Genomic DNA, 20,529 nt, shown 5'->3' on the forward strand with positions numbered 1-20,529 from the left:
TATTGTACCATCAACAGAAAAATTGTGGAAATTCCATTGGCATTTCATGGAGGATCTGTTGAGAGATCATGGAAAAGTGGCCACCGTGAATCCATTGTATTTCCATGGGAGTATTATGGTGTGGTATTTCCATGGGGTCTCCATGGTATTTTTATTGTGTTGTTTTTTCATGGGATCTTCATTGGATTTTCATTGTAGTGTTCTTCCACTGGGTTGTCATTGTATTGCGCAGTATCTTCATGAAGTTGTCATTGCATTTAGTCCTCAATGCAATGACTTCATGTAAGATGCTTACTGAGGCTGAATATGAGGTGCAGCCAGCAGTAACAAACAAGAAGGCATATAAAAAGGCATGGTCTTACTTCATTTTATTTATCACGAAAGCAAGGATAGGCTCTTCTTGATGTATGGAACACTGGCTGCCGGCAACTGAGCAGGTGTATCCTGGAAACATACGAGTAAATGAAACAATGTGCAGCTCTGGCAAATTAAATTAGCAGGCAATAGTGATTATTTAAGCAACAAAACTAAGAAATAAATATCTGCTAGAAGCTTTCATGTTTAATCCATGTACTACTGATGTTCTGTATAAGGAGCTATAATAACAGTATAAGGAGTCACGGTAAATGTGGTAAGAGCTTTGTACAAGCTGCTAGACAAAAAGTATACAAGTGAGCTTCTATGCAGATTTAACTAGCTTCATGCTCGAATTATCTGCCCAAAAAATCCTGTAATATTTTTGTTTTATCCTTGATTAAATGTTATTACAAATAGCATTATGCTTTAAATTATCTGATGGTCACTATGGCAATGCAAAGCTTGAACATAGCAAGCGAAAACATTGCATCTGGAATTTACTACTTCCTGTCACCCTTTAATTGGTTTAAGAGAAAACATTCATCTTTAAAGTAGGTGCAGCCTGCTGCTTACACATGACAGCAGTGGTGGTCAGACATGCAGCAAATGAACTAAATCAGCTCCATGCTCAACGTGACTGTCACACGAATGTGATGGGGCTCTTCCTCTCTGTGCATTCACTAAGTTCCTGCTAGAGTGAACCTTTCATGCAACATATATATTTGACACTTTATAATAACAATAAGCGCTAAGTTAACCCAAGAAGTCTTGAAAAATAGTGCAGGCTTTTCTTAGTAAAGAAACAAAGCTATAAGATAGCCAGCACATAGCAAATCGCCGAGCATATATTAAAATGTGCCATCAGAAATAGCTGGTGCAGAAGTCGACCTAGGAACATATGTGTGCTATCTGGCCACCTATGATCTTGAAGCAGCACACTTACATCTGACACGTACACTTAGAAAGGGCATACACAGGTGCCGGACTGCAACTACTGCTTTATTGCTCAAAGACCCATCTTTTATAGTGTCTCTTGTGAAGCGTGCATGCCCTGATGGCAGTGAGGTGAGACAAGAGCCAGGATAAAATGCACAAAGAACACAAATAAAGATGAAATTTTTGGATTTCCACTCTATGAATAACCAAAGTCCAAGATAGCAGCAAGCTTCTTCAGAGAATGATACTGAGGGGCAACTGATACACCTATCTTTCCATTTGTCAATTTCTATTGCTTCAAGAAATTCCCGTTTGCTTTTTGTGTTCTCTGCGCACAACTTCCGTATCTTTCAGTATGGGTTTGCAGCCACAATCCTTGCAATGAAACGCCCAATGATCTGAATCTTTAGCCATGTAGTGATAGTTGTGCTCAGTTAGCCTTGCACTCAAGGACCTGCCCGTCTGCCCAATGTATACCTTGTTACAGGACAGAGGGAGCTTATAAACCACTCTTTCTGAACAATTCACACATGGCTTTCAGTGGTTGATTGCACAGGCACTTGTTCCTTTTTTCGCGCCATTCCCCTTTTTGCACAGGCTCGACAATCACAGAGGCGCGCAAAACACCACATCAATGCCAGCCCTGTGACCTATCTTTAGCAGATTTGGGAAATTGTGAGTACATAAGGCATGACCAGCTTGTAATGCTTTGTGACTGTGTGTGGATCCGCTAGTCTTTTCTGTCTTCTTATGTAAGCATTCTGCAACTGATCAAGAGCTTCGATGAATACCCAGAGCTCCTGAGGCAGGTTACCTGGTTTGCTAAGCTTGTTTCACATTTGTGATGGCATGTTTTTTGCAGTGTGTTAAAAAAGCAAGAGCGGACAGTCATCCTTTTCACAAGCTTTGAATGGGCCGAGTGGTAGGGAAGGGCAGCTTTGTTGCTCCTTGGCTCATAAGACCAACAGATTTGATCAGAGGATACATATGCACCAAAGTCTAAAAACCTAATAAAACCGCTGACAGGTAGCTTATGTGTTAGTAACAATGACGTGATGCATTTATAAAACACTGCATTGGTGTGTATGTTGGTATTATGAACCAAGGAGCAACAAATCTGTCCTTCCCTACCAATCGGCCCATTCAAAGCTTGTGAAGAGGGCGATTGTCCGCTCTTGCTTTCTTAACGCACTGCAAAAATCATTCCATCACAAATGTGAAACCAGCTTCACAAACAAGGTAACCCGCCTCAGGAGCCCTAGGTATCCATCGAAGCTCTTGATACGTTTCAGGTTACTAAACATAAAAAAGTGAGCGGATCCACTGCAGTCACAAGGACTGTCAAGAGAACGCAGTCATACCTTATGTACACACAATGTCCCACAATCTGCAAAAGATAGGTCAAAGGCAGGCGTTGATGTAGTGTTTACCACACCTGTGCAGTTGTCGATCCTGTGCAAAAAGGTGAATGGCACAAAAAGAAAGAACAAGTCCCTGTGCAGTCAACCATCGAAAGCTCTATGTCACTTGTGCAGACGGAGTGGTTTATAGGAGCCTTCTGTCCTGTAACAAGGCATACACTGGGCAGACATGCAGGTGCTTGAATTTACAAGGCTAAATGAGCACATTTATCCCTGCACGGCTAAAGATACAAGTAATTTAGCCTTTCATTGCAAGGATTGGGGCTGCAAACCTGTCCTGAAAGATACGGTAGTTTTGCGCAGGGAACGCAACAAAGCAACAGAAACTGACAAATGGAAAGATAGGTCTATCGGTTGCACCTTGGTATCATTCTCTGAAAAAGCGTGCCGATATTTAGACTGATTACTCAGGGTGGGAATCCAAAAATGTCACCTTTATTTGTGTTTTTTTGTGTGTTTTACTTTCGCTCTTGTCACACCTCACTGCCATCAGAGCACGTGTGCTTCTCAAGTGGCACTACAAAAGACGGGTCGTCTTTAGGCAATATTGCAGAATGTGCAGTCCAGCGCCTGTGTATGTCCTTTCTATGTGTACGCGTATGTGTCAGATGTAAGTGTGCTGCTTCAATATCATGGCTCACCAACTAGCCCATCAGTATCTTTTAAGCAGCTGTGATCAATCTATAGCTCAACCAATCATTTCTTTTATCAGGCCTCTAAAATTTGTGCATAACTTTGTGGCCATAATGTAAATAATGAAAGAAGGGAACTATTTGTTTTCTACAGCAAATATTAGGAACACTTACTATACTTCATCCAGTTGCTAACAGTACAGTTTGTAGAAATAGCCTTTCTTCAACTTATATGCATGTTCTGATTTCATTATTTAAGACTACATGACTATTAAAATAGCGTACACACCTATCGGTCTCCACGCATACAGTGTTGAGGGCCTCCTCTTGAACCGTCTCACCACGTAGGCAGCTCTTCCCCCAAACAGCGGCTTGCTGTGGAGCCCATCATCAGTAAAGACGTGGTGCAAAAGTGCCCTGACGAATTTTCCACGGCCACTGGTACAGTCAGAGGCCTGGCTCAGCCGATCGAGGATGTTCTTATCAATCAGCGTCCGACCACCAATGTCAACCTGTAGAAAATTAAGCGACACTTTAAAAGCTCACTTTTGATCACACAGAGCATAAAGGTGAACAATTTATCATCAAAAGGACAAGCCATAAATGACAGCAGAAGAAAAATAAATGTCTTGCCGCCCCGTTGCGTGGTTTGCATTGCAGAGGCATTTTTTTTTTACAGTTGCTTGCAGTTACTGACACTGCAGCACATGTGCGAACAAATATAAGTTGTTCAGAGGTGGACTTAGTAGTTGCCGGCTGGTTGCCCACAGATACACAAGCTGTCGTCAGTGAGCGTGTTCTCGTACACGATTATTGTTAATTATTGCTAAATAGCATACAGCACCAGCAACTTTCCTGCAACGGCTTGTTACCTGCCATCATGCTGCCCAGGTATCAATTTTAGTCATAGTCACACATCGCAAGATCAACTGCAAATCTTTAAGTGATCCATACAGATCCCTTTCGCTATGTCAAGTGATTCCAGGGGCCAGAAGTTGGGAAACACTTATTTAATCATGCTTTGTTCACGGAATCATTTCAAGTGCACTATATTGCCAAAAAAGAAAGCAAAAGAAAGAAGGGAGAACAACTGGCAGCACACAATAAGCGTACCTGTGTGCAAGCAATTACTGGTTCTTCTGGCTTGCTCTCGATGTTGTTGAGGATTTTTCGTAGCCTCTTCACTCTCTTGCCAGCTTCTGCATAATGAGAAAGCAATACAACCGCTGAATAAAAGTAATATGTACTTCAACCATTTCAGCGATAAAGCACCAAATGCTACTTCCTTATGCAGCGAAATATGTCACACTTAATAATGAATTTTGCGACCCTTCGGTTCTTTTTGTGCATCAGTCACTGATGCGTGATTTGGCGAGCCTGGCATTTAACATGAGTCGGATGCATGACACTTCGTGATAGTCGAGTGAAGCCGAGAAGCCTTCCATTAAAGTGTTGCAGGTCTTCACACATGCTGCACAGATAGTTTTGAATTCAAGAACAGGCATGTTTATCCACAAAATTATTACAAAAAAATTATGGGTATTTCTTTCAAGCAGCAAAAGGGAACAAATCAGTATGATCAATACATCTAAGTTGTTTAAAATATGCTTCAGTATTCAATATTCCTCATAAATTCTAGTACGGATTGAATACTACCAGACCATACACTGCTGCAGTGTGCCTTTTTGTCCCGAGTCATGGAGTTCCATACATAAACCGGCTAGAGGGCCTCGACACCTATACTTCCATAAATATTACAGGGCGTGTACACAGGAGCGTTCGATGTGGAAGGGCATGTTCAACTGGTTCTTGTTATGTTAGCACTGTTTATTCGGTGTGGCAAAGTAGATTCGCACATGCAGGGAAGGGCCTTAAAGATCCTTTGTTATATTCTCAGAAACCATTAAATAGATGGTGTAAGATTGTTGCCTGCTGTTGATGTGTCACGCAAGTTTGCACCAGTGTCAGACACAATGTGCCCTGCATTCTTCTCCAGATGCTGTGGATGACAGTATTTAAAGTATTTTATAAATGCAGTATTACATATCAGCTACACAGTGAAATGCCACCAATAATAAAAAATGTATATAAGTGCTTGATGCTTATGTAACCAAGTGTTTCTTGCTACCAGCTACTGTGTTAGCAATGTATTTTATTTATTGACTGAATGAATTAGTTGAATGTTTTTATTGTCCACTGCATATGTTTTAGGTATACTGAAATAGCAAGAACCAAATTCTTTTACCAACAGTTTTTCACAGGGCGGTTAAGAAAAAAAAAATTTCGAAAGAAAGTGTCTGATATTACGACATCTTTATGACAAGGCACTTTTCTGTGCGAACATACAAGTAAAAATTTGGGCGCTCTGAAGGGAAAAATAACCCAGATTTGGTCTAAAGGTTGCATCTTTTCTCTCGTATTCAGAGGCTTGCATGCTTTCATAACCTTTTTTCTTTATTGCAAGAAGGCATATATTTATAGTAACACCGGATTAACAAGTCTTTTTCTGTAATACACTACAGGTTTGAGTAAAATCTTGTTCTTTAAAATATCCAGAGCACACAAATAACTTCACAGAAATAATTTTGCAACATGAAAAAGATACCCAGGGCTGAGAGAGAAACTAACTGGTGGCGTCAATCACATGCGCTTTAGGCATTTTTTTTTCTACTTTTTTACAACACGGTAGCATTCGATTCGCGAACGATCAACCAGCCTCTTTTTGAGGACGATCCGCGTTTATTAGACATGACACGATATCGGCCACGACATTTCTGCATGATTATTTGATGACAATACAAGGAAAAGACGGTCCGCCAATTAGATTTTCATATAAACGGCTGTGCATGGGTCCTGCTGCAACGGTAATACTTAAAACAGGGTCAAGCAAGTTAAACGTTCAAATACTGTGATTTTACTATCCAAAGCCACGATCTCACTACAAGGCACGCGGCAGTGTATAACTGAATTAAATTTGACCACGACCCCGACCTTTAACAAGCACCCATATCCAAGCACGAGCGTTTTTTGCATTTCGCCCCATCGAAATCCGGCTGCCGCAGCCGGAGTTGCACCTGCGGCCTCAAGGTCAGTGGTGCAACACTACCGCGACGGGTGGGGACGACCATGACAAGACAGGTACAGGCGCGCTTGTTTTAAGTGTTTTCGTGCATTTCAGTTCGCGATAAACTTGGCTACCGTGTAGTACAGACGAATAGGCCAAGCTGCTAAATACACAGCTTAAACAGACGACATGACCCCACCTTGGCGCTCGATGGACCGAATGAGCATGCAACACGCTACACATGCACCCGGGACCGGCCCGGCACGAAATGTTTTGAAACACCGACGCGGTGCACCACGCGTGAATCAGACATACAGTTCGGAGTGGTTGACTCACACAGCGCGAGCGACGTACACCCAGAGACAAAAAAAGCGCCCCGCGACTTCTACGACACCAGTCAGAACGTTGCCGAACAGACAAGAAACGTGCTTACCGTCGGGTCAGCCGGCGCTCCATTCTTCATGCACGCTTCCACGCAGCCCAGTCGGTGGCATACCTCCGCGTCAGCCAGTGGACGGACGGGCACATTCAGCTTTTCGTCTCCGACGCTCTTGGCAAAAATGTCTCTTGTCCGCGCAACAGCAGATCACAACGCACACGCATGCTTAGAGCTCACGACGCACACAACGTACACACGGAGACACGAAAAAAAGCAAAATGGCGACGAAAACGAATGCCAAACCACAGAACACCTATACAAACTTAGAGAAGGGAAACTGTACCTTCCACAGTGCTACGGAAATAAGCGTAGCGGTGGCGTCGTGAACTAAAGTATGTGACCACGGGTGGCGCTGTACAACAGGAAACGGAAACGGGGTTTTGCACACGCTTTACCAGCTGTTCTGTGGTTTTACTGGGTTTCTGGCTTCTGCGCCTCGATCGTGCTCCCGCCAGTTTAGTTGCTGTGTAGCAAACGTAGCGCCTATATTAAGTAGGCGCTACGTTTGCCACACAGCAACCAAACTGGCGGGGGCACGATCGAGGCGCAGAATACATGTAGCGCTGAGTCATATCGAGTTAAGGCACACTCTGAACTGACTTTTAAGGGCATCCCGAGCTGTTTTTCGTTTATTACGCCGCCGTTACGCCGAGTTGTGCCGCCGCGCTCCAGCTGTTGCATTTCGTGTAGGGCTACTGACAAAATGCGGTTTCCAGGTGGCACGATGGCCTCGACTGGAATAAACGCACACGACACCAAAGATTGAGTAAGCCTGAAAATATTTTATTTGCATTTTACAAGTACAACAAAAAGCACACGTCTACGCATCCACACAAACGCGGTTACATAGTCAAGAACATGAAATGGCTCATTAATAAGGGTAGCACAAACGCACCAGAAAGAAGACCTAAGCTACAAAACGTACGGTCGGCTGCTAAGTATAATAATTTCCCTGTCACCGCGTGTCACTTTTATACAGTATCTTTACAGCACTACCAGGCCGCGTAGTTTGGCGGAAAGAATGCAACAGCTTACGGCCGTCAGCTGCCTCTGTCATAATTATCCTAATCTCCGCATCAACGTCGTGCAAGTCCGCATACAGGCATCTGTATCTGAACCATATATGTGCCAGCTTAATACATGTGTAGTGAAATTATGACAACCACTGCGTCTTATCAAACGTATTGGTTTGGCAAATGCGCATTACAGCTGACGGAACGACATACTGTAAGTGAAGCACAAGAGAACAAGGACAAAAGGAGGATACAACAATTGAAGAAATGAAGAATTAGTAGGCGTACAGCAAACAAGCGATGACGGAGAACACACAATGATCGGGTGTTCTGTGACATCGCTTTGCGTATTTACGGTGTTATGGAGATCAACGGCATAAAAACGTACCTTCAAGCGTACTCCCTCAACCTCCGCCGCATTCATCATGATAATCAACGCCTAAACAAAATGAGGCACTATTTTTTGCCAAGAGTAGACCTCTTTACAGCAAGTCTATGTAATGACTCGCAGACGAAACCAGCATGCTTTCGAAAATGTTTTACCGCCGTAGTATTCGAACGCCAACGGCCAGGAAACACATCGATGCCAATAGGCTGTCGGCTGTCGGTGGTTAATCAAGTACAAAAACCTTGACGCTATGACTAAAAAGCAGCTTCAACAATCAAATTAAAAAAAAATCAACTGCCTATTTGCCTGAGGTAACAAAACATCTTTAGACACCTCGATTGTTTATGTCAATGGTTTGTGTAAAGTAAAAAATTCACCATGTTTAGCGCCCCTAGCAGAGAAAGCACAAATTAAAGTATTCGACCAAATTACAGTAACTCCACTTGCGCGCTTACGCTGAAACGCGCCTCGATTGATTTTTCGCCCTCTGTGGCCATTTGTTGAACTTGAGAGTGTACGGGGCCTGGCCAAACAACCAAACACGCAAAAAAAGAAACAAATTTCAATGTTGCTTGTTAACTTTTGTACATTTCGCTAGGTTTGGTAAAAAACTTTCAAAAATATTTTGTTCGAGAAGAACTTCTATAATTATTTCGCACAGCTGTCAGTTATACACAAAGTGTAATAAAATAAATTATCTTGCTGCGCAAATCGCAATTGTCTGCGTTGAAACAATGATTCAGTATCGATGGCAATGTTGAAGCATCGCCTCCGAGATTTCCTCCGTGACGACACATCGTCTCGATCTCGAAGGCAACAAATGCATCAAGTTGTCACGAAGCGAGTAGTCGCAAACGGTGGCGATTTACCACTGGTTTGGCTCATTCCCTAAGTGCTCGTTGTTGCAGCCGCGCGAATGCAGTGGCAAAGCTGTGCTGATTAACCAATGCGCTGAAGGTTACCTTACGCGGCAACGATGGCGCGAGAAGAAGTGAACGGCATCAATCGACAAATGTTTTCTTCTGACGACGGGCAGGTCGCGCACGCTGATGCGAACATGAGTCTGTATGAGTCGCGTCTCGGTCGCTATATACAGGTGTAAAACCTGAATAAATCAAGCAGACTAAGAGACTATTTGTCTCCGCCCTGTTTCAAAGGTTTTTGGTGCCGATCATCATCATCATCATCATTCTAGTTGGTCGCGTGACCTCTGCCAATCGGCGTGTAGGCGCGCTTACACTGAATTTTGTTGCATATTTTGCCGTAATGTAATAGTGTAAATTTACCCGAGGTCGCCTTTCCGCAGGCTCTGTAATGTTGTGGTAGCTTGTGATGCCACGTAATATAAATTTTGGTAAGGTCCAGTAGGATCCGTACATTGACGTACCGATAGGCTCGAAACAAAAGTTGAAGAACCGGTTACCTATCAGTATTCTGGGTGCTTCTGCATGCATTGAGGAAGACATGAAGCTACGCCGACGACAAAGGCGCTCTTTGTCCAGCCAGTTTCGATTTCAAGGAGCCTGCCAAGGGGAACTAATTGTTCGCGAAGCTCCCACATGAAATCCACTATTCAAAATTTGATCATTGGGATAGGTAGTGCCGAGCATGGGCACCAAAGTACTCATTTGCTGTAGCCACCTATTGCTGATAATTAGAAAGTTAATTAGCGTAACCTTACTAATTATGCACGTAAGTGCGGCAATTGCGCTGTATCTAGAGGCCGCCAATCTGTGCACTCGTATGGTAAACATAACATTACCGTGATTTATATTTTGCAAGTTTAAAAATTTGGTGCAGCGAAAAAGAAAAAGTACCCTGTACATTGCCCAGTGGGATGAACCTCTTCTTTCCTTGGTAGTACAATGTAGAAGCTTTACACTGAATCACCTACACTCAATCTTTTTCAGGTCTTCCATTGCAGTTATAGCGCACATTGCAATATCCACAATGATTAAAATAAGTTGAACCTATCCGGAGATTGTGCATTCGGCGCTGCAGCGGCTCAATACAGCATTATTTTGCATTAATAATGCATTAGTGCATTATTTTGCAGTGGCCTTTATTCTGCACTTGAATGTACAACTGCCTGTGCAACAAATTTTTAAATAATAATTGGTTGAAGCTCTGGCCAGCTTAATTACGCCATTTCATGTTGTAGCCTAAACTAAGGAACCTAAACTAATGTTTCTTGTTTCGTGTAAATTGTATGTCGCCTGTTTAACTCGGTCCAGTTGTTGGCATTACGCAATAGAAATTGAACAATATTTCATCAATAAAAAAATTATTGTGTAGTTGTCAATAAAAATTTTCTTGAACTATCATGGTGCTGGCTCAATGAATGTTGTAATTTTGTGGAGTTTCTATGGAATCAATGATAGTACAACAGATCAACAATGGAAATTCAACAACCATTTTTGTAAGGGATGATCTACCTATGTTTTGTTTCCCACCGATGACGAAAGATAAAAAATAGAAACGGGCGTTAGTTCATATCGGGACTTAAGCCCAAATTCTTTAGCAATCTTCCATCTCTTATCGAGAAGACAAACTGGAAACCGATAATAATGCAAAGCGATGTGTGTCAAGCATATAACACATTTTGTGCGAGTCTCATGCCCTGCTGCGAGCTGGTCTTTCCTATAAAGATTAGAAATAAACAAAGTTCCAAGACTAAGATTAGGAAACCGTGTATCACGAGCGTACTTTAAATATTATTGCAGTCGAAGATAACATGTATCATTCTATTTTTAAGGCACATGATCTGCAAAATTTTCCGACCTTAAAAAATACCGTAACAAGGTCAATGCAGAACTTAAACATGCAAAAACAGATTACTATGAGAATTTATTCTAGCGCATATCAAACGAAAAAGAACATTATCGCTGACAATTAACAATCTCTCTCAAAGAATGCTGCCGCACCCATAGTCGTAGCTTCGACACAGGGTATACTAAACGACGAGCAAGCTGCTACATTCTTAAACTGTCAATTCATTCGTAGCGGAGAGTACACACCTGTTCACGATCACCAGGTTCCCCAATTATTAGATAAACTAAATTTACCTGATTACAGTAAATTCTCTAAGAAATCCATGAAAATGCACACTATAGCACATGAAATGCAACAACGAAGATATGTATATTTTAGTATATTACGCTGTAACATACTGTTATGGTTTTCTTTTGACTTCAATAATGCAATTGGTTTACGTTTACCGTGTTGCTTATTTCACTGACTCGGGAAATTGCATCTACGTATTCATAGTCGTTCCGTATTATTACAATAATGTACACACGTGTTTTGTGTTTCGTGCTACTAATCTGTTCAATTTTATTTCGATGATACGTTTACCTTCGTATTGCACATTGATTTGATATGATGTCACCAATACATTTCATATTATGAACCACAGTGCTCAATACCAACAGCAGCGGGAGCCATTTGTCAAGCTTTTTAGCCTTTTACTTCTCCTCCTTCACCGTCACCATGTCAGCAAAAGACATCACTGAGCTGTCATCAAGTCCGTGGGTGAACCCTGTCGTGCTAGTGAAAAAAAAAGATGGCACGTGGGGGTTCCGCGTTGTCTATCGCCACCTTAATCGCATCAGAAAGAACGATGTCTACCCAGAAGAGTTAACTGCTGGGCTAGTTGGTGATCTTGCATACTGAAAATATTTTGCGCCAAAAAACACAACACACACAAGAAAGACGACAACACCACGGGCGCCCGTGGTGTTGTCGTCTTTCTTGTGTGTGTTGTGTTTTTTGGCGCAAAATATTTTCAGTATGCAAGATGTCTACCCACTACCCATTATAGATGACGTCCTTGATTGTCTCTATGGTGCCCAGTACATTTCATCCATCGGCCTTCGGTAGGCGTATTGGCAAATTGCTGTGGATGATGCTGGTCGAGAAAAGACAGCTTTTGTAACGTCGGATGGACTTCATTAATTTTAGTTTATGCCCTTTGGCTTATGTAACGCTATGAACACCTTTCAAGGCATGGCAGACTTTACTTCATGGGCTTATATGGTCGACTTGTCTGTGTGACCTACATGACGCTAAAGTGTTCTCGCCCACATTCGCCGCACACATTGAGAGAATTCCGGTCATCCTTGGTATTTTTCGCGAGGCTGGTCTGCAGCACAACTTAAAGAAAATTCATTTCGGCCCTGGTCAGATCAATGTGACTGGACATCTGGCTTGCGCTTCTGTAATCCGTGCTGACCCGGGAATAATACGCGGCGTCAAAGACTTTCCTATGCCCCAGTCAGCAAAAGATGTCTGCAGCGTCGTAGGTCTTCGCTCTTACTTCCACCGCTTTGCCATCATAGCGCAGCCCCTCACCGATATCCTCGAAAAAGGTGTGTTTTGTGCATGGGGCTTATTCCAAGCTGCTGCCTTCTCTCGTCTAACGACGTTGCTCACCACCCCACAGATGCTCAGCCTCTTCTATGCTTCGCAGGGATGCTTGGGCAATGAGTTTTGCGGCTGCAGCACTATTCCTCTTCGGTGGTCTACAAATCTCAGCGCCAGCATACAGACACCGACTGTTTGCCCCGTTACGCTGTAGACACGCCCGACGTCATCGGCATGGGCACTTCCGGCGGCGTTCTCTCCATCTCCCAAGTTTTGCACATCGCCAATGAGCAACGCCGTGACACAACATTGCGCACCCTTATTCAGTGAGCTGAATTTGCGCCTATTGACCTATTCACATGGTGGTTGCGCGCCAGGACGGCGTTTCCTACCCCATTAATTTTAACGTTGGCGGTCTTTCCTTCATGATTGTCGTCCCTCAATACCTCCGCTCAAACGTTCTCCATGAGATTCATGACGCCCCAGTCATAGAGTTTCTCACTACATTACCTAAAGGGAAATCTGGCGCTGCTGCGCTGTGGTATGCATGGGAATGCCGGTATATTGTGGATTCGGATTGGCATCGTTCTCGTAGAGACAGGACACCTTTAAGACACGCTTGGCAAGTAGCGTTCCGTCTATTACAATGATTCATTTTCTAATAGAATACCACATGAAAAGCTGTTTTAGCATTATTATTACGCGAAAACATGTTTTGTTTAACTATGAGAACTTGTTATTGTGTGTACGACTACATGTTACGTAAAAAGTATCAGCGGGCCGCTAAAGTTGGAAAACAGACGACAAGGTTCGCGCTCGCTTTGAAACAGTTTGTCGTCTGTTCTTGCTTTTCTGCGCTTGGTCATGCATCGTGGATGAGTAAAGATGTAATATGCCTGAATTGAAACATTTTATGAAGATTTTACTTTGAGAACGCGTTATTTGCGTAGCCTTATCGACGTTTTAGACGAAGCCTCTTACAACACCAGCTAACACGAGCCTCGCAGACACATATACCGTCATTCCCATGACGGCACAGTGCCCCCTTAAGAAACTCCCATAGACGGTGGCGCCAGATTACCCTATAGGTGTTATAGTGGGAAACTCTATGGCTCCAGTTGCACGCCATCTTGGTGTCACTCAGACCCACGGCCATGTCCGCTGTCGCTTCTACTGGCCCGGCCTTGCTCGCTCTGTAGGGCGATACGTTACTGTGTGCGAGTGGTGTCAGTATCGAAAAAACTAGCGAGGCTTCCTGCTGGGTATCTTCAACTCCTCGACATCCCAACTGAGCCATGTTTGCGAGTGGGTTTAGATCTTCTCAGCTCTTTTCACGAGTCCAGGTCCGGCGACAGATGGATCGCTGTGGCTACAGATTACGCGACGCGCTAAGCCATTGCCCGAACGCTTCTGACCAGCAGCACTGCTGACATTTTGCACTCTTGCTCTATCAAGCACAAGCTCACTACCTCGTACCATCCCCAGACCAATGGCCTGACTGACAAATTGAACCGGACCGTCACCGACATGCTGTCTAAATAAATTTCGCCAGATCACCGCGACTGGGACATTGCACTAGCCGTCGCGTTTACTTACAATTCTTTGCCGTTATTTGCCGATTAACCTGTTTTTCGGTCGGGACCCTGTATTGAGCTTGGACGCTTCACTTCCCTATCTTAGTGTCTCGAGCGGCGAGTATACACCCGACACTATGCCCATGGATGAAGAATACGCTTGTGATTACAGAAAAAGAATAGCTGCTTGGAAAAAAGTATTACATAATCAAAGTCCGAGAAATCGGAGTGATTAAAATTTTTTGCGAGCATGCAGTTTGAAAAGCCCAAAATCAATACGACTGCAAGCATTTTGATTTCCTATCTCGCAGTAAAATTAAAAGTTCGTTGTTCCATTTTCTCCGCAGTAGGAAAGTTCTTCCGCATCCAATTATTATTGACACTAGGGCGTTAAGTAGCAATGAAAAAAGACAGAGCGCTTCTGTCTCGTCCTTGTTACCTTGTGATTTCATGTGTTTGCGCTGTTACAATTTTTATGTCAAGTATGCACCAACTCGCCCCGAAAGAAGTTTTAGTGAAATGAATTAGTGACTAGAAGTCGCGAAAAGATTAGAAATTAGATTTTCTTGAGTTTTGCCAAATTTTTCTAGCTTACAAAGTCCATCAGACGATTTTGAAGACATTGCTGTGTTAGAATTCACTGAAATTGTGGAGCGACTGCCAGTTTAAGCTTCCGGCGCAGATGGGGTTACCACTGTCATGATCAAAAGTTTGTTTAATGAAGCTCCAGATGTCCTTTTAGCTATTATAAACCACTCAATTAGACTTTCATGGATTGCGCCTGCGTCGAAAACAGCTAGAATAATTCGAATTCTTAGAGATCTCGGGAAGGATACACAATAAGTAACATAATACTAATCGCGCTAGCCACGAATTTGGTGAAATTGAAAGAATCCTATATGCCCACATGCTTAAATGTGTAAAGAACGAAGGCTTGCTTAGTCCCTGCCAAATTGGATTCCCACCATCATGTTCAATCTGACATGCTTGTGGTGGACTTGGAATTTATAATAAAGTTAGCACGGCGTCAAGGACAGATACGCCCTATTGTGATACTGGAGATCTTTAATGCCTACGATAGTGTAATACCTAATTCTGTTGGATATATTGCGAAATCTGGAGTTTACAAATGACGTGTCAGACTGCATATGTGATTTTTTAGATGGTAGAAAATTCTACTGCTCACTCGGAGGCTTCTCTTCGAGTCATCATCATCATCATCAGCCTGGTTACGCCCACTGCAGGGCAAAGGCCTCTTCCATACTTCTCCAACAACCCCGGTCATGTACTAATTGTGGCCATGCCCTGCCTGCAAACTTCTTAATCTCATCCGCCCACCTAACTTTCTGCCGCCCCCTGCTACGCTTCCCTTCCCTTGGGATCCAATCCGTAACCCTTAATGACCATCGGTTATCTTCCCTCCTCATTACATGTCCTGCCCATGCCCATTTCTTTTTCTTGATTTCAACTAAGATGTTATTAACTCGCGTTTGTTCCCTCACCCAATCTGCTCTTTTCTTATCCCTTAACGTTACACCTATCATTCTTCTTTCCATAGCTCGTTGCGTCGTCCTCAATTTGAGTAGAACCCTTTTCGTAAGCCTCCAGGTTTCTGCCCCGTAGGTGAGTACTGGTAAGACACAGCTATTATATACTTTTCTCTTAAGGGATAATGGCAACCTGCTGTTCATGATCTGTGAATGCCTGCCAAATGCACCCCAGCCCATTCTTATTCTTCTGATTATTTCCGTCTCATGATCCGGATCCGCTGTCACTACCTGCCCTAAGTAGATGTATTCCCTTACGACTTCCAGTGCCTCGCTGCCTATTGTAAATTGCTGTTCTCTTCCGAGACTGTTAAGCATTACTTTAGTTTTCTGCAGATTAATTTTTAGACCCACTCTTCTGCTTTGCCTCTCCAGGTCAGTGAGCATGCATTGCAATTGGTCCCCTGAGTTACTAAGCAAGGCAATATCATCAGCGAATCGCAAGTTACTAAGGTATTCTCCATTAACTTTTATCCCCAATTCTTCCCAATCCAGGTCTCTGAATACCTCCTGTAAACACGCTGTGAATAGCATTGGAGATATCGTATCTCCCTGCCTGACGCCTTTCTTTATTGGGATTTTGTTGCTTGCTTTATGGAGGACTACGGTGGCTGCGGAGCCGCTATAGATATCTTTCAGTATTTTTACATACGGCTCGTCTACACCCTGATTCCGTAATGCCTCCATGACTGCTGAGGTTTCGACAGAATCAAACGCTTTCTCGTAATCAATGAAAGCTATATATAACGGTTGGTTATATTCCGCACATTTCTCTATCACCTGATTGATAGTGTGAATATGATCTATTGTTGAGTAGCCTTTACGGAATCCTGCCTGGTCCTTTGCTTGACAGAAGTCTAAGGTGCTCCTGATTCTATTTGCGATTACCTTAGTAAATAGTTTGTACGCAACGGACAGTAAGCTGATCGGTCTATAATTTTTCAAGTCTTTGGCATCCCCTTTCTTATGGATTAGGATTATGTTAGCATTCTTCCAAGATTCCGGTACGCTCGAAGTCATGAGGCATTGCGTATACAGGGTGGCTAGTTTCTCTAGAACAATCTGCCCACCATCCTTCAACAAATCTGCTGTTACCTGATCCTCCCCAGCTGCCTTCCCCCTTTGCATATCTCCCAAGGCTTTCTTTACTTCTTCCCGCGTTACCTTTGGGATTTCGAATTCGTCTAGACTATTTTCTCTTCCATTATCCTCGTGGGTGCCACTGGTACTGTATAAATCTCTATAGAACTCCTCAGCCACTTGAACTATCTCATCCATATTAGTAATGATATTGCCGGCTTTGTCTCTTAACGCATACATCTGATTCTTGCCAATTCCTAGTTTCTTCTTCACTGTTTTTAGGCTGCCTCCGTTCCTGAGAGCATGTTCAATTCTATCCATATTATACTTCCTTATGTCAGCTGTCTTACGCTTGTTGATTAACTTCGAAAGTTCTGCCAGTTCTATTCTAGCTGTAGGGTTAGATTCTTTCAAACATTGGCGTTTCTTGATCAGATCTTTCGTCTCCTGCGATAGTTTGCTGGTATCCTGCCTAACGGAGTTACCACCGACTTCCATTGCACACTCCTTAATGATGCCCACAAGAGTGTCGTTCATTGCTTCAATACTAAGGTCCTCTTCCTGAGTTAAAGCCGAATACCTGTTCTGTAGCTTGATCTGGAATTCCTCTATTTTCCCTCGTACCGCTAACTCATTAATCGGCTTCTTATGTACCAGTTTCTTCCGTTCCCTCCTCAGGTCTAGGCTAATTCGAGTTCTCACCATCCTGTGGTCACTGCAGCGCACCTTGCCGAGCACGTCCACATCTTGTATGATGCCAGGGTTAGCGCAGAGTATGAGGTCTATTTCATTTCTAGTCTCATCGTTCGGGCTCCTCCACGTCTACTTTCGGCTATCCCGCTTGCGGAAGAAGGTATTCATTATCCTCATATTATTCTGTTCCGCAAACTCTACTAATAACTCTCCCCTGCTATTCCTAGTGCCTATGCCATATTCCCCCACTGCCTTGTCTCCAGCCTGCTTCTTACCTACCTTGGCATTAAAGTCGCCCATTAGTATGGTGTATTTAGTTTTCACTCTACCCATCGCCGATTCCACGTCTTCATAGAAGCTTTCAACTTCCTGGTCATCATGACTGGATGTAGGGGCGTAGGCCTGTACAATCTTCATTTTGTACCTCTTATTAAGTTTCAGAACAAGACCTGCCACCCTCTCGTTAATGCTATAGAATTCCTGTATGTTACCAGCTATATTCTTATTAATCAGGAATCCAACACCTAGTTCTCTTCTCTCCGCTAAGCCCCGGTAGCACAGGACGTGCCCGCTTTTTAGCACTGTATATGCTTCTTTTGGCCTCCTAACTTCACTGAGCCCTATTATATCCCACTTACTGCCCTCTAATTCCTCCAATAGCACTGCTAGACTCGCCTCACTAGATAACGTTCTAGCGTTAAACGTTGCCAGGTTCATATTCCAATGGCGGCCTGTCCGGAGCCAGTGATTCTTAGCACCCTCTGCAGCGTCGCAGGTCTGACCGCCGCCGTGGTCAGTTGCTTCGCAGCTGCTGGGGACTGAGGGCTGGGGTTTGATTGTTGTTGTTGTTGTGTTCATTGTTGTTTGATTGTTGTTGTTGGGTTCGCAGCGGTGGCGTAGAGGTAAAACACCCGCCTCGCGTGCAAGAGGTCCGTGGTTCGAATCCCGGTGCCGGCAATTTTCCACCGGAATTAAAAAAAAAATCCGCGTGTTGATAAAATTGCACAAACAGGCCTGGAGTGTGGCCTAATCCCGGTGACCACAACCGGTAACGCACTCCCTCACCAGAGCAGGATTGGCCACCCTGGTGCAGTACTTGGCCACAACCTCCTATATGAACACAACAATCTCTTCGAGTATACACAATCAATCACGAGGTGCTCCTCAAGAAGCTGTCACTTCGACATTATTATTTAACATTCTCATTAGTTGATGCCGTTGCCATCAAGATGTACAAACATATGTATACGCCGACGATATTACTTTCTTTACATCAGACAGTAACGGTCGCTCCCTATATTATAATCTACAGAACTAACTCTATGGCATAAAATCCTGATTAAACAAGATTCACCTCTCACTATAAGTTAGAAAGTCCTCCACTTTGGTCGTTCCTTTTAATAATCTCCTTAACATGCCGCTATCCTACCACCTCGAGAATATTGTCATGTGGTAACGACGGTGAAGAAAGCAGCCAAACTGGGAAAGACAAAACTAACGTTTTATTGGGCGAACTTGTGCCCTCAAAAACAGGCCACACTCAAAGAACGGCGACAGTGGCGAACACAGTAGGCGATGGTCGAAAATCTGATCAGCATGTCAAGCGCGTCGGCTTTTATACATCAGTCGTCGAATGTTCCAGAGTAATCGCTAGGACCAGCATGCTTACCACAAAGTTCTACATTATTCGCGTCGCGCACACATGCAATCAGATTACACAAGGTTCGGTCACAGACAGCGGATGGAAGCATCGGTAACATTCCAGAAACTTCCGATACATGCAGGCGCGTCCTGCGATGTGCGATAACATTTGCTAGGCGGTGAAACGTGTCGCCCCATAAAGACAAGTGCACCTGTGAATATACCTCAAGAGGAGTCCGTGCAGTATTTAGGTGTATTCTATGACCGTTCCATCAGTTGGCTTGGCCACATTGACCATATAGTTAAAAAGCAGCGAGAGTAGTTGGCAGGCCATGTAACTTATGCAACAGTCGGTCGCGGATGCGGAGAGACCCGCTAATAAGGATATATAAAATGTATGTGTCGCCCATTCTAGAATTTAGATGTGTACTATCTTTTGGTGCGCCAGCTCATAAATTACGCCCCCTTCTTCTGCTTGAGCGGGAAGCCCAACGATAGTGCTGCGGGTTACCTAAATTTGTTACTAATGGCGTACTACATCGATAAGTCAAGTTGACCTCAACGTTGTACAGATTTCGTTTACTGACCGGTGCAAACATTCCTAATATCTTCGAAACGCCTACTAGAGGATTGGAAAACATATTAGTTTCCCAGCCTGCATTATTCAGTGAAGTTCACTGAACCCGGTTTCAAAAACCCCCGGTGGTCTTTGTGCAAACATTGATTATTCCTTCAAATATACAGGCGCCTACAAAAGTTGTATACTCCACGCAGCGGGAGGCGAAGCAGCGGCGTCGCTCGGCATTTTGGCGAGCTGAAGCGCGAAACATTGACACAAGTCAAGCGACATGCCTGCAGATAATAAAGGGCACCGATTGGCTGTTTCGATCCCAGATGCTGCCTGTAGGTGGCGTTGCGATGCAGTTTGCCGTTGCTTGAATTAGGAAGGAACAGCGCCAACTAAGACGATCACAAGAGGGGAGAACGACACAGGACAAGCGCCAATAACCAAGGTTCCAAGTTTCAGTGATGCTACATATTGATAATTTATGTAACATCTAATACATTGCTTGTTTCCCAATAGCTGCTGGAGAATACTAGGGATAAGTTTTTTTCGCTATTTTCTTGATCGGTGAACGTTATTGATTCCTTTTTTAGGGATTAGGTAACTGATCATCTTATTTACTTCAGCTTCATTCTTTGCAAAATGCCTGTCAGTGGGAACTAACTCCCGATGATTTAAAGCTGCTGGGGAACTGAGCGTTCGAATTTCCTCTAGGGAAGAATTTCTGCCTAAAGCGGCTACCACAATTTGGGAGAACACGAAACCGCGCGGCAAGTACTGGCAATACCGTATCGTATTGTGTACAGCCAGGCGTGGT

The 20,529-nt window shown here is 43.6% G+C and overlaps 1 long non-coding RNA gene across 1 annotated transcript; it reads right to left on the reverse strand.

Annotated features, from left to right (window-relative positions):
- Positions 1-342: 342 nt before the first annotated feature.
- LOC135896549 (uncharacterized) lies at positions 343-7,082 on the reverse strand. The gene is made up of 4 exons (XR_010562738.2): positions 6,844-7,082; positions 4,460-4,545; positions 3,636-3,858; positions 343-444 (listed from the first exon to the last, which is right to left on the reverse strand). It is a non-coding gene; the product is annotated as an uncharacterized lncRNA (long non-coding RNA).
- Positions 7,083-20,529: the final 13,447 nt, after the last annotated feature.

Source organism: Dermacentor albipictus, chromosome 4 (assembly GCF_038994185.2).
Source record: "Dermacentor albipictus isolate Rhodes 1998 colony chromosome 4, USDA_Dalb.pri_finalv2, whole genome shotgun sequence".
In the NCBI taxonomy this organism is placed as follows: domain Eukaryota; kingdom Metazoa; phylum Arthropoda; class Arachnida; order Ixodida; family Ixodidae; genus Dermacentor; species Dermacentor albipictus.